Below are 11393 nucleotides of genomic sequence, written 5' to 3' on the forward strand. Positions count from 1 at the left end.
TTTTTTTTTTTGAGATGGAGTCTGGCTCTGTCGCCAAGGCTGGGGTGCAGTAGCCAGATCTCAGCTCACTGCAAGCTCCTCCTCCCAGGTTTACGCCATTCTCCTGCCTCAGCCTCCCGAGTAGCCGGAACTACAGGCGCCCGCCACCTCGCCCGGCTAGTTTTTTGTATTTTTTAGTAGAGACGGGGTTTCACCGTGTTAGTCAGAATGGTCTCGATCTCCTGACCTCGTGATCCGCCCCTCTCGGCCTCCCAAAGTGCTGGGATTACAGACTTGAGCCACCGTGCCCGGCGATGTCTATCATTTTTTAAATTAAATACAGAAAATAACAAGTGTTGGTAAGAATGTGGAGAAATTGGGACCCTTGTGTATTGCTGTGGGAATGTAAAATAAAATGGTGCATCTGCTGTGAAAAAACAGTAGGATGGTTCTTCAAAATATTAAAAATATAATTACCATATGATCCAACAATTCCACTTCTGGTTGTATACCCAAAATAATTGAAAGCATGAACTTAAATAGATATTTGTACACCAATGTTTATAGAAGCATTATTCCCAGTAGCCAAAAGATGCTGTATTAATTAGGGGCCTGGGTTCTGCCAAAAGATGGTGTATTAATTAGGGGCCTGGGTTCTCCAGAGAAACAAAACCAACAGGACGTACACACACACAAAAACACACATACACAGAAAGGTTTATTTTGAGAACTGGGTCACACAATTGTGGAGGCTAGCAAGTCCAAAACCTGCAGGGTAGGCTAGCAGACTGAAGGTGCAGGGAAGACTTGCTGTAGTCTCAAGTTCAAAGGCAGTCTGGAGGCAGAATTCTCTCTTCTTGAGTGGAATTCAGTCTTTTTCAATTGAGGCCTTCAATTGATCAGATGAAGCCTACCAACATTATGGCGGCCATGTTCAAAGTCTACTAATTTAAATGTTAACCTCATCTGTATTAGTCCATTTTCTCATTGCTATAAAGAAATACCCGAGACTGGGTAATTCATAAAAGAAAGAGGTTTAATTGACTTACAATTCCACATGGCTGGGGAGGCCTCAGGAAACTTACAATCATGGCAGAAGGCAAAGGGGAAGCAAGGACCTTCTTCGCATGGTGGCAGGAAACCGAGAAAGCAAGAGGGGAAGATCCCCTTACAAAACCATCAGATCTCATGAGAACTCATTCAGTATCACGAGAACAGCATGGGGGAAACCATCCCCATGACCCAATCACCTCCCACCAGGTCCCTCCCTCTCCAAGTGGGGATTATGGGGATTACAATTCAAGATGAGATTTGGGTGGGGACACAAAGCCAAACCATATCATCATCTAAAAAATACCTTCAAAGAAACATTTAGAATAATGTTTGGCCAAATAGCTCAGTACTGTGGCCTAGACAAGTTGATGCATAATTAACCGTCACAGGTGACAACAACCTAAGTCCCTCTACCAACGAATAAATGGATAAACACAAGATGGTATATACATACAATGAAGTATTATTCCACCTTAAAAAGGAAGGATATTCTGGCACATACCACAACATGGATGATACTTGAAGACATTTTGCTAAATGAAATAAGCTAAACATAAAAGAATAAATATGATATAATTCCACTTATATGAGGTACCTAGAATAGTCAAATTCATAAAAATAGAAAGTAGAATATTGGTTCCAGAGGCCGATAAAGTAAGGGGTACAGAGATTTATTGTTTAATAAGTATGAAGTTTCAGTTTGGGAAGATGAAAAATGTCTGGAGATGGATGGTGGTGAGAGTTAAACAACAATGTGAATGTACTTAATGCCACTGAACTGTACACTTAAAAATGGTTAAGATGGTAAATTTTATGTTATTAAATATTTTACCACCATAAAAAAAGAATCGCTTACATGTACAGGCTTTACTGTGAGCCAGACAATATACTGAATGCTCTCCATGGATTTTCTCATGTAATGCGTACGCGTATCCCCATTTTACAGGTAATAAAACCGTCTAGAGGAAAGTGACTTGCCCGAGGCCACATTGGTAAGAATCAGATCTGGAATTCAAACCCTCACAGTCTGACTTCAAAGCCTGTGTGCTTAGTCACTATGCCATACTGAAAAGAGCAGCTACCTTAGATAAAGAGCAAACTAAAACATTTTTCGAATATTTTAAAGTTGATTCAATACACAAAATATTTGAGGAATGAATTCCCAAAAAGATAGATGCCAAATCCAGAATGGGTATGATTAATAACTATACACCTAAAATAGCCCTTCATTGATATTCACCATGAGAAGTTCTTAGCTCAAAACCACAGCATCTCCAGAAATAAAAAGAGAAAAGGGGAGGCCCCAAAAGCAGGAGTAGAATGTTTACCTGGCGTCTGCCTCATGTTCCCATGAGTCTTGAGAAACTGCATAGTTTCTCTATTTATTTTTTTAAATAAAAATAGTGCGGTCACAACTTCCTTTTTCAAAGGGGACAGTTATTCAACTGACATGTACTGAGCGTCTATTAGACAACCAGGTGCTATGTGGGTTTTGTTCAAACAAGGTGAAAAGACAGAGTGCATGTCTGCAATGAGATCCAAATGTCTCCTGTTTCCATGTGGAGCACATTTCATAGACAAGATTCATGCTGATATTCTGGCCCCACCAGGCAAATTTTATCAACTAAATATCTCCAAATATGCCCTTTCTCCAATGATCTTCCTACCATGTACTTCTGAACTATCACCACCACAAACAAGAAGAGCAGTCATAGCTGTATTATACCTAAGGTAGTATAGCCCATTGGTTAAGACCTGGGCTCCAAAGTTAGACTGGGTCTACACCTGCCACTTGTTCACTATGTAATCTTGGGCAAATTTCTTAAACTTCCTTTGCTCCTGTCTCCCCAACTAGAAAAACAGGATACAAATAGGTACCAACCCTCACAGGAGACTGTGAGGAGGACATGACCATTATTGGAACGTCCACCATGTATTAAGTGATCAGAAAATATTAGTCATAGATGTGTGAAATAGCCATATGTGAATAATGGACTGTTCCAGGGATCAGGGGAGAAGAATAAATGATCAACCGAGAGAAAAAGGGCCTTTAGAGATCATTTCACAGATGATGGCAAGGAGGACCACAAGGGTTCAATGTCTTGCCTGAGGTCACACTGGTGGTCAACAGCAGCGCCAGGCATACCTCTCTACCACAGAACAATGCTCTCAGGGAAGAGAAAGCAAGGGAACTCCAAGCTGATCCTTCACTTAGGTGCATATTACAGTTTTTATCTACTTCAATAGTGGTAAATTATGAAGTTATATGTGTTAAAATATGAGTAGATGATTCTATCAGCAGGATGAGAAAGAGCTACTCGGCACACACTATGGGTGTGTATGTGGATGGGGAGGGTTGTAACAACCACATCCATGTCAAAGACTTTAGGGCATGGCCTGTTAACAAAAAGCAGCCTGGGTAACTGCCCTGAGCACCAGACCACTTAAGCGGAGCTCCAAGACAGCCACCATGGAATGAGTCCAAAACGTAGGGCCCAGACTCACTGCCCATCCCTGCCTGCCCAACCTGTAGGACCTGGATGGAGGTTACAGAAGCAGTGGAGCAGATGGGAAGAGAATGCTGGGCAAGAGAGGAGACGGGACCCCAGAGATGGATTATTCCAGAAACACCTCTTCTGTGTAACTGCTGACAGTTCGGCTTGCCATCTCCCCACCAATCTACCTCCCAAGCCTCTCTGTCCTTATCAGGTAATTCACGCCGTCCCTTCCCACCTCTCCCACCTTTCCAAACTTTCCTCCAACTAACCTCCCACAGATTATCCCAATGTCCCAACATCCACAGGATAGCTCCTCACTTTCCAGTCATAGTGCCTTTGCCCCTGCAAAGGGTCTCCTTCCTCCTAAAATGTTCCTGCTCCTCTATAATCCCTTCCCTTCCTCCCATTCCCAAACCAAAACTGTTTGTCAAAACCCATTCCCAGAAACACAAGTCCTTCCGTGAAGCCATCTTACAACAGATGGCCTTTTCCTATCCCCTGCACTTCCAGAACCTTCTAGATCTTCCTAAGATCAATTCTACTTCACTCCTCATTCAAGACTCTCCTTATAGCCTCATACAATGCTGGCTAGCAAGTGGTCAGCGCTCAGTTAATACCAGTTGCTACAGCAGAAGTCAAAACGGCAGCTGGGGAAACTCATGTGCAACATCGCAGGCTGGGAAGGAAGGTAACAAAGAGTGAGTACAACAGCAAAGACATACTGTGGGACTATGGGCCAGAACTATTCCAAGTGTTTAATGTATGCTAACTCAGTCCTCGAGACAACCCCATGATGTAGGTGCCATTATTATTAGCACATTACAGAGGACGGAACTGAGAAGGAAACTCACCAGAGAAGAGGAAACTCTCCATGTTACAGAGGAGGAAGCTGAGGCACAGGGGGGCTGAGTAACTCACCCTAGGTAACTTACTGTGGGACTGTGAATTGAACCAGGCCAGCTGGCTCTTTACATTGCTTCTCTGCAACCCTGTTCCTTCTAAGCCTGCTTCCCTGCAAATCATTTGAGCTGCTCCATCCACTTTGTATGCATTGCCTTTCTGAATCAAAAACACACTCAGATTTGGTTTTTTTTGTTTTTTGTTTTTTGTTTTTTATTTTTTTGAGACGGAGTCTCACTCTGTCACCAGAGCTGGAGATGGCTGGAGTGCAGTGGCGTGATCTTGGCTCACTGCAATCTCTGCCCCTTGGGTTCAAGTGATTCTCTTGCCTCAGCCTCCTGAGTTGCTGGGACTATAGGCACGCACCACCACACCCAGCTAATTTTTGTATTTTTAGCAGAGACAGTGTTTCACCATGTTGGCCAGGATGGTCTGGATCTCCTGACCTCATGATCAACCTGCCTTGGCCTCCCAAAGTGCTGGGATTACAGGCATGAGCCACCTCACCCAGCCTGCAACTTTTAATTATCGTACTAAATTCCCATCTACTGCTTTCTGAGCCAAAATTTAAAGATCCATTCTATCCAGCTCTCCCGTGACAGTAAATAACATAAGACAAAAGTTTCAAATCCAAAACATTGCTTAAACAGAGGGGATTATAGATGTTTCAGATGGAGTAGGTCTCAGGCTACTCACCTAACTCAATATTTTTCATCATTCTCTTTCTAAATCCTGAAATGTATACCAGAGCTATCTGCAAGCATGTACGTATAACAATTGCATATTATTTTGGTAGAGTTATTGTTTTAATATACAATTATAAGGTTGGGTACAGTGGTTCACATCTGTAATCCCAGCACTTTGGGAGGCCAAGGCAGGCACATAACCTGAGATCAGGAGTTCAAGACCAGCCTGGCCAACATGGCGAAACCCCGTCTTTACTAAAAATCCAAAAATTAGCTGGGCGCAGTGGCAGGCATCTGTAACCCCAGCTATTTGGGAGGCTGAGTCAGGAGAATCGCTTGAACCCGGGAGGCAGATGTTCCAGTGAGCCGAGATCGTGCCATTGCACTCCAGCCTTGGCGACAAGAGCGAGACTCTGTCTCAAAAACAAACAACAACAACAACAACAACAACAAAAATGTAGCATATATAGAGTATATATACTATATCGCATACTAGTATAAATGTAGTATATATACTATACTATATAGTGTATATATATACTATATAACATATATACGATTATAAGTTTATGAACACACAGGTGGTCTGTCACATGTTTGTTTGTTTTTTAACTTTTATAAAGGAATTCAGGTATCCCACCATGGATGGGAGAATACGGAAAATACACATATTTGACTTGCAACTACCTCCAGATTTAGGTGAAAAATCCAGCAACTACTTGCATAATCCAGGTTTTACATAATTTATATTAAACACCCTATTAACAGAAGCAAACGTGTTAATTCTGAATAGATCAGATAATTTTCTCAATCTCCCATCAAAACAGTCCCAGAGTCAGGGATAGAATACGATTTTGGCTTTACAAATGTCCACAGTATTTTCACAGAAAGAAAATAGAGAAATAAATTTATCAATAGATTAAATTTTGGAGTTAGAGGTTTGCAACAGGATATCAATCAAATTTCTGTTCCCAGTATATTTAAAACTAACACACACACACAAAAAATGAATAGCAAACCAAAAAAATTAAATTAGAATGTTAGTGAAACGGAAGAGATGGGAGAGAAGGGTCCCGTTTGTCAGAGCAAGTGTTACTTTTCTCCCCTTGATGAAGAGAAAGCTGGTGAGAACAGCAAAAGACACAGGATAGAGATCACAGCAAGAGAAATATGATATCCAGCACGTATCCAAAACTTACCCAACTTGGTCTGTTTACTCAACGCTTTATTTTTCCCACTTTGCCAGTTTAAAGTCAGACAGCGGCTAGGCTTTTGTTGTTGCTGTTTCTGTTCTTTTGATCCCAGAGCCCCATGAAAATTGAACCGTGTGTTGGATGGGATCCGGCCACGTCTCGCATTAGGGATGGAAAAAGTTTTAAACTTGGGTTGCTTCTTTGGGAAAACGAATAAATAATAAGTGGCGAGAAGGAGAGGACGTGGGGGACGTGCTCGGCTGACGTCGGCCCGCAAGGGGGCCGCACAGCTTCTCAGCACAGCTGTCCAGATGTGCTTCATCTGTTCCGCCCGCCGGGCACGAGCCTCGGCGGCCGCGGCTGGCATAAGCCCCAGCTCATTGGTGGCCGCGGCTCCTCACTTGCCGCGGATTGGCCGGGCCACCCGCCACTCCTGAGGGCCTCGGGCGCGCCCCTCCCGCAGGCCCGCTGGTTGCATCCTAAGGGAACGTGGAAGTGCAGCGCCGTCGCTGATGTGGCACTCGGCGGCTGCACGCCCGGGACGGCTCGGGGCCGAGAGGGAGGTTGCCTACTCCCAGGTCTTTCCCCTGCCCCGAACCTGTTACGCCCCTCCTTTTAGACAGACCGCTTTGTTTAAACAGGATGATTTGTAGCCGTTTGGGGGCTGAAAACAAGGCGGATGATTTGCAGCCGTTTGGGGGCTGTAAATAAGACGCGCCTGGTGCTTGGAGTGGAAGCGGCTGGGGCTCCGGGCTGCCCACGCCCCCAAAGGGCGTTCAGGCCACGCCTTGGGATTCCTCTCCCGTCACTTTCTCCAGGGAGCAAATAATAGGGCCCAATACCCTGGGGACGGTATTCTTTCTTTCGGTGGAGGGAAAACCTTAATGAACGCTTCATTGAAGTCCTTACTAACCAGAATTGAAGTTGTTCCTGCGGACATGACCAGGGCTGAGTATGAGAGTGGTTCGGCAGACCTGCTTGGTTTTTTGTGTTGAGTGATGGTCGTTGTAGGGAACCGAGAAATGCTGCTTTGTTATGTGAGAATTGAGAAAGGACTGCGCCAAACGTTGCTTTGAACTTGGGAAAGTTAGTTGGAGAGTTAACCAGTTTTTTGATTAGTAGGTCAGGAGGAGAGGAGGAAAGAAGAGATCTGCAAATCAATTGCCATTATAATTTGTGCATATTGACAGAAACGTGACCTCATTGAAATATTAAGTTGGCAAGAGCCACACTCACTGGGCTGCATGCCAGGGAAGGCGCCAGACCCTGCATTAAACAGCTTTTACCTGTATTATCACATTTAATTCTTACAACTACCTTATAAAGTAGATATTAAAATAATCTCCAAGACCCAGCACCTATCCCAGCATGCCACAGATTTCTCCAAATATATGTTTGCAGTACTCTATCATGGTACATAAACTCATCTGCAATTTGCCATCCCTGCAGGGGTCAGAATTTATTATGAGTGTCTAAAGCTTTCACTACAATGATAATGTCTTGTTTGTTGGTGTATTTTTAATCTATTGCTGTGCAACAAATTACCACACACTTAGTGCTTTGCACAACACATGTATATCACTGCACAGTTTCTGAAGGTTAGAAGTCCAGGCATGGCCTAACTAGATCCTCTGCTTATGCTCTCATAAGCATGCAATCAAAGTGTCAGCCGGGCTGCATTGTCATCTGCAGTCTCTACTGGGGAAGAATCGTTTCCAAACTTTCTCAGGTCATTGACAGAATTCATTTCTTTGCAGCTCTAGGACTGACTCCCCAGTTTCTTTCTAGATGTGAGCTAGAGGCTGCCCTTGGCTCCAAAAGATGGCTCTTAGGCTCCCAATGGCCATCCACAGTTCTGAAAAGTCAGGAGGCAGAGATCACAGGGGCCACCTACAAGTCTGTCTGCCACAATTGGATAGTCAGACACCTCAATTTCAATGGATCTGACTGCAATGTTATCGTAACTCTGTAAGACCCCCAAAATGCAGGAGCCTGCTCACCAAATAAAGTGGCACTACATGAGTGGAACCACAACATTCCAATCCTTCTGGCAGTCAAGGAAACCCACAAAGGAGCAACCTTTGAATGTAGCCCTTGAAAGTAACGTGTTGTGTGTTCGCCTTTCTGAAGCATTTGTAATCTCACAATGCTGCACTTTTTATCACAGAAGCCACTCAACAATGGGCTGATAGTCAAGGTATTGATCAATCCTCCACACTCATTACCATCAACAGGCATCTGATATTGACCAAAAATCTACTAAAAAAAAAAAAAAAAAAAAGAATCCTCCTGCTTTTAGGAAGATAGAGTAGACATCAGTATTCCATTTCTCCTGCTAAGCACAACAAAAAATCCTGGACTTTATATATTTTCCAACATAAGAAACTCCAAGAGGTTGAGAGAAGAAGACGGATGAGAACCCAAGGAACGACATGATGCTGAGTTCCCTGGGCTTTCTTTCTGTTGTTTATTTGTCCCAAACTTGGAGCTGAAGAAGCCAGTAATCCAAAAATGACAATAGGCACAGACAGAAAAGTCTCAACGAACCCTGCTTTCTCTAGTCAAGGACCAGGAAATGAGAAGCCTAGAAAGACAAAAAAACTTTTAGGCAGTAATGGCTCTACTTCAGCCAAACACCACAGGAGAAACCCTGGCCCCACTCACTCCTACATGGACAGAGGCTGAGTAGAAATCCTAGACTCCCGCCTTTTCCAGGCTGTAACAAGGTGAAGAAGCAGGAATCTTTAGCAATGCATTGCCAAACAGAATTCAGCAGTATAGAAAAATAATTATACACCACAACACAGTGGAGGTTTTTCCAGCGATGCAAAATCAAAATTATAAAATCAATCAACCCAGGCGTGGTGCCTCATGCCTATAATCCCAGCACGTTGGGAGGCCGAGTCCAGTGAATCCTTTGAGCCCAGAAGTTTGAGACCAGCCTGGGCAACATGACATAACCCCATCTCTACGCAAAATATGAAAATTAGCCCAGCATGGTGTCATGACCCTGTAGTCCCAGGTACAGGTGGGACTGAAGTGGGAAGATCACCTGAGCCTGGGAAGTTGGGGCTGCAGTTGCCACTGCACTCCAGCTGGGGCAACAGAGTGAAACCCTGTCTCACAGCAACAACAAAAAAAAGTCAATCAATGCAATTCCTGATATGAACAACCGAAAGAAAAGGAAAATCACATGAATATATCAATCAATGTAGCACAAGCCCTTGACAAAATTGAGCACCATAAAAAGGCTCAGAAAAAGAAGAATAGAAGGGAATTTCCACACTTGGTAAAGAACACCTACCAAAGTACCTACAGCTGGCCTTATACTGAGTGTGAAAGACTGGATGCTTTCCATACATACTTTGTAATTCTATTTATGCAACATCCTTCCAGTTACAAAATTATACAAATGAAGAACAGATAAGTGGTTGCCAGGTATTAAGGAGATGGTAGAGTAGGAGGGACATAGGCTTGGCTATGAAAGAACAACATGAGGGATCTTTGTGGTGATGGAAATGTTTATTAATAGCTTGGCTGTATCCATGAGATATTGTTGAGATGATATTGAGATATTGTAATTCTGCAGAATGTTACCACTGGGGGAGACTGGATAATGAGTACACAGGCTTTCTCTGTATTATTTCTTACAACTGGCATGTGCATCTACAATTAACTCAAAACAAAAAGTTTAATTAAAAAAACATTTCTGACTCTATCTGCCTCACCTCCTCCTGACCCCCACAATTTAGTAATGCAGTTTGGTCACTGGATGCAGCTCTCTCCAGAAAGGAATCATCTTGCTCAGCTGCTTCCTGGGTCATGTTCTAGATCAAAAGAGCAGAGGGTTAGGAAAATTTGGGATCCTGACCTGACCATTCTTGGGCATGATGTTTCATTCTTTCTCTTAATGGTAACACTAGGCCAGCTGGGTTGGTGTACCCTTCAGAGTTAGGCTGGATAAAAGGCTAGGGGATTCAAACTTAATTCTGGTTCAGCCACCTGCAATCTCTTGTTGGACTGACCTTGTCCTAGATCATAAAGGTAATGAACACTTAAGAGTTGAGTTGAGTACACTGTTCACTGAGTCCTCCTATAGTATCCTGTGTGGGCCCAAGCAGTGAACATAAGGGATCTCCATAAACTTTATCAAAATGTACTATCATTCCTGTGCCTGACCCTCTGGACAGAAGGGCTTGGTATGAGTAGAGGATGACCGGGGTGAAAGGAAAGCAACAAGCCTGGCACGTGAGGAAGATACACCTTAGACCCTGTGATATACAGAGGAGAGAGGGAAATTAATGATACTTTGTCTTTCAGAACTGCCTTACAGCCTTCCTCCCCAGAGAAAATGCCTTAATGACACTCTCCCAAACTGTTGCAAGCACCTTAAATTTATGCCACCCTCTGTCAGATAATTCTCACCACAATTTGATAACCATTCCCTTAACCTTACCAAAAAGACTGTTGGCAACATCAAAGGATGACCCCAACTCCTACACTTCCCACACCAAGCACCTGTCAACACCTCTGAATGTCTTTATCACTCCCATTCTCAGTCACTCTGGGGGGTAAACAAACGCCACTCAGCCAGTGGCATGGACAGGCAGGACAGATAGGATGGGTTCCCCTCACACAGTCTTTCCAAAAACAACTAGCTTCAATATTTCTAACTTAACTAAGAACCCCAAGACTTACCAACTAGCCAGGAAGCCGCATTGAAAGAACTGCCATTTGTACTCCTTCCCCCAACCCCACTGATGTGGGTTCCCCTGAGGGTCCCAGCAATTGTTGACAGTCCTGGTCTTTCTATGGGAACCATGTGCATCCCCAATACCATCCTTCTTGAGAAGCCTGGCATTAACTTGCCTCCCTCCCGGAAACATAGTGGGCCAGGCCTGGTGGCTCATGCCTATAATCCGTGCACTCTGGGGGACTGAGGAGGGAGAATTGCTTGAAGCTAGGAGTTCAAAACCAGCCTGGGCAACATAACAAGATCCCATCCCTACAAAAAATTAAAAATTAGCCTGGCATGGTGGCATTCACCTATAGTCCCAACTCTTCCAGAGGCTGAGGCAGAAGGG

The 11393-nt window shown here is 43.8% G+C and overlaps 1 protein-coding gene across 2 annotated transcripts in view; it reads right to left on the reverse strand.

Moving 5' to 3' along the window:
• Nucleotides 1-6667, reverse strand: part of TMEM45A (transmembrane protein 45A) — a 109404-nt gene extending 102737 nt beyond the window's left edge. Inside the window, exon 1 of one of the 2 annotated variants that reach the window (XM_011999896.1) lies at nt 6316-6667. The gene's annotated coding sequence lies outside the window, so the exon portion shown is untranslated. The remainder of the gene's footprint in view (nt 1-6315) is intronic. The other variant, XM_011999895.1, reaches the window with a different exon arrangement.
• Between the last annotated feature and the right edge of the window lie 4726 nt (nt 6668-11393).

The sequence above is a fragment of the Mandrillus leucophaeus genome, unplaced genomic scaffold (genome assembly GCF_000951045.1).
Source record: "Mandrillus leucophaeus isolate KB7577 unplaced genomic scaffold, Mleu.le_1.0 Scaffold608, whole genome shotgun sequence".
Lineage (NCBI taxonomy): Eukaryota > Metazoa > Chordata > Mammalia > Primates > Cercopithecidae > Mandrillus > Mandrillus leucophaeus.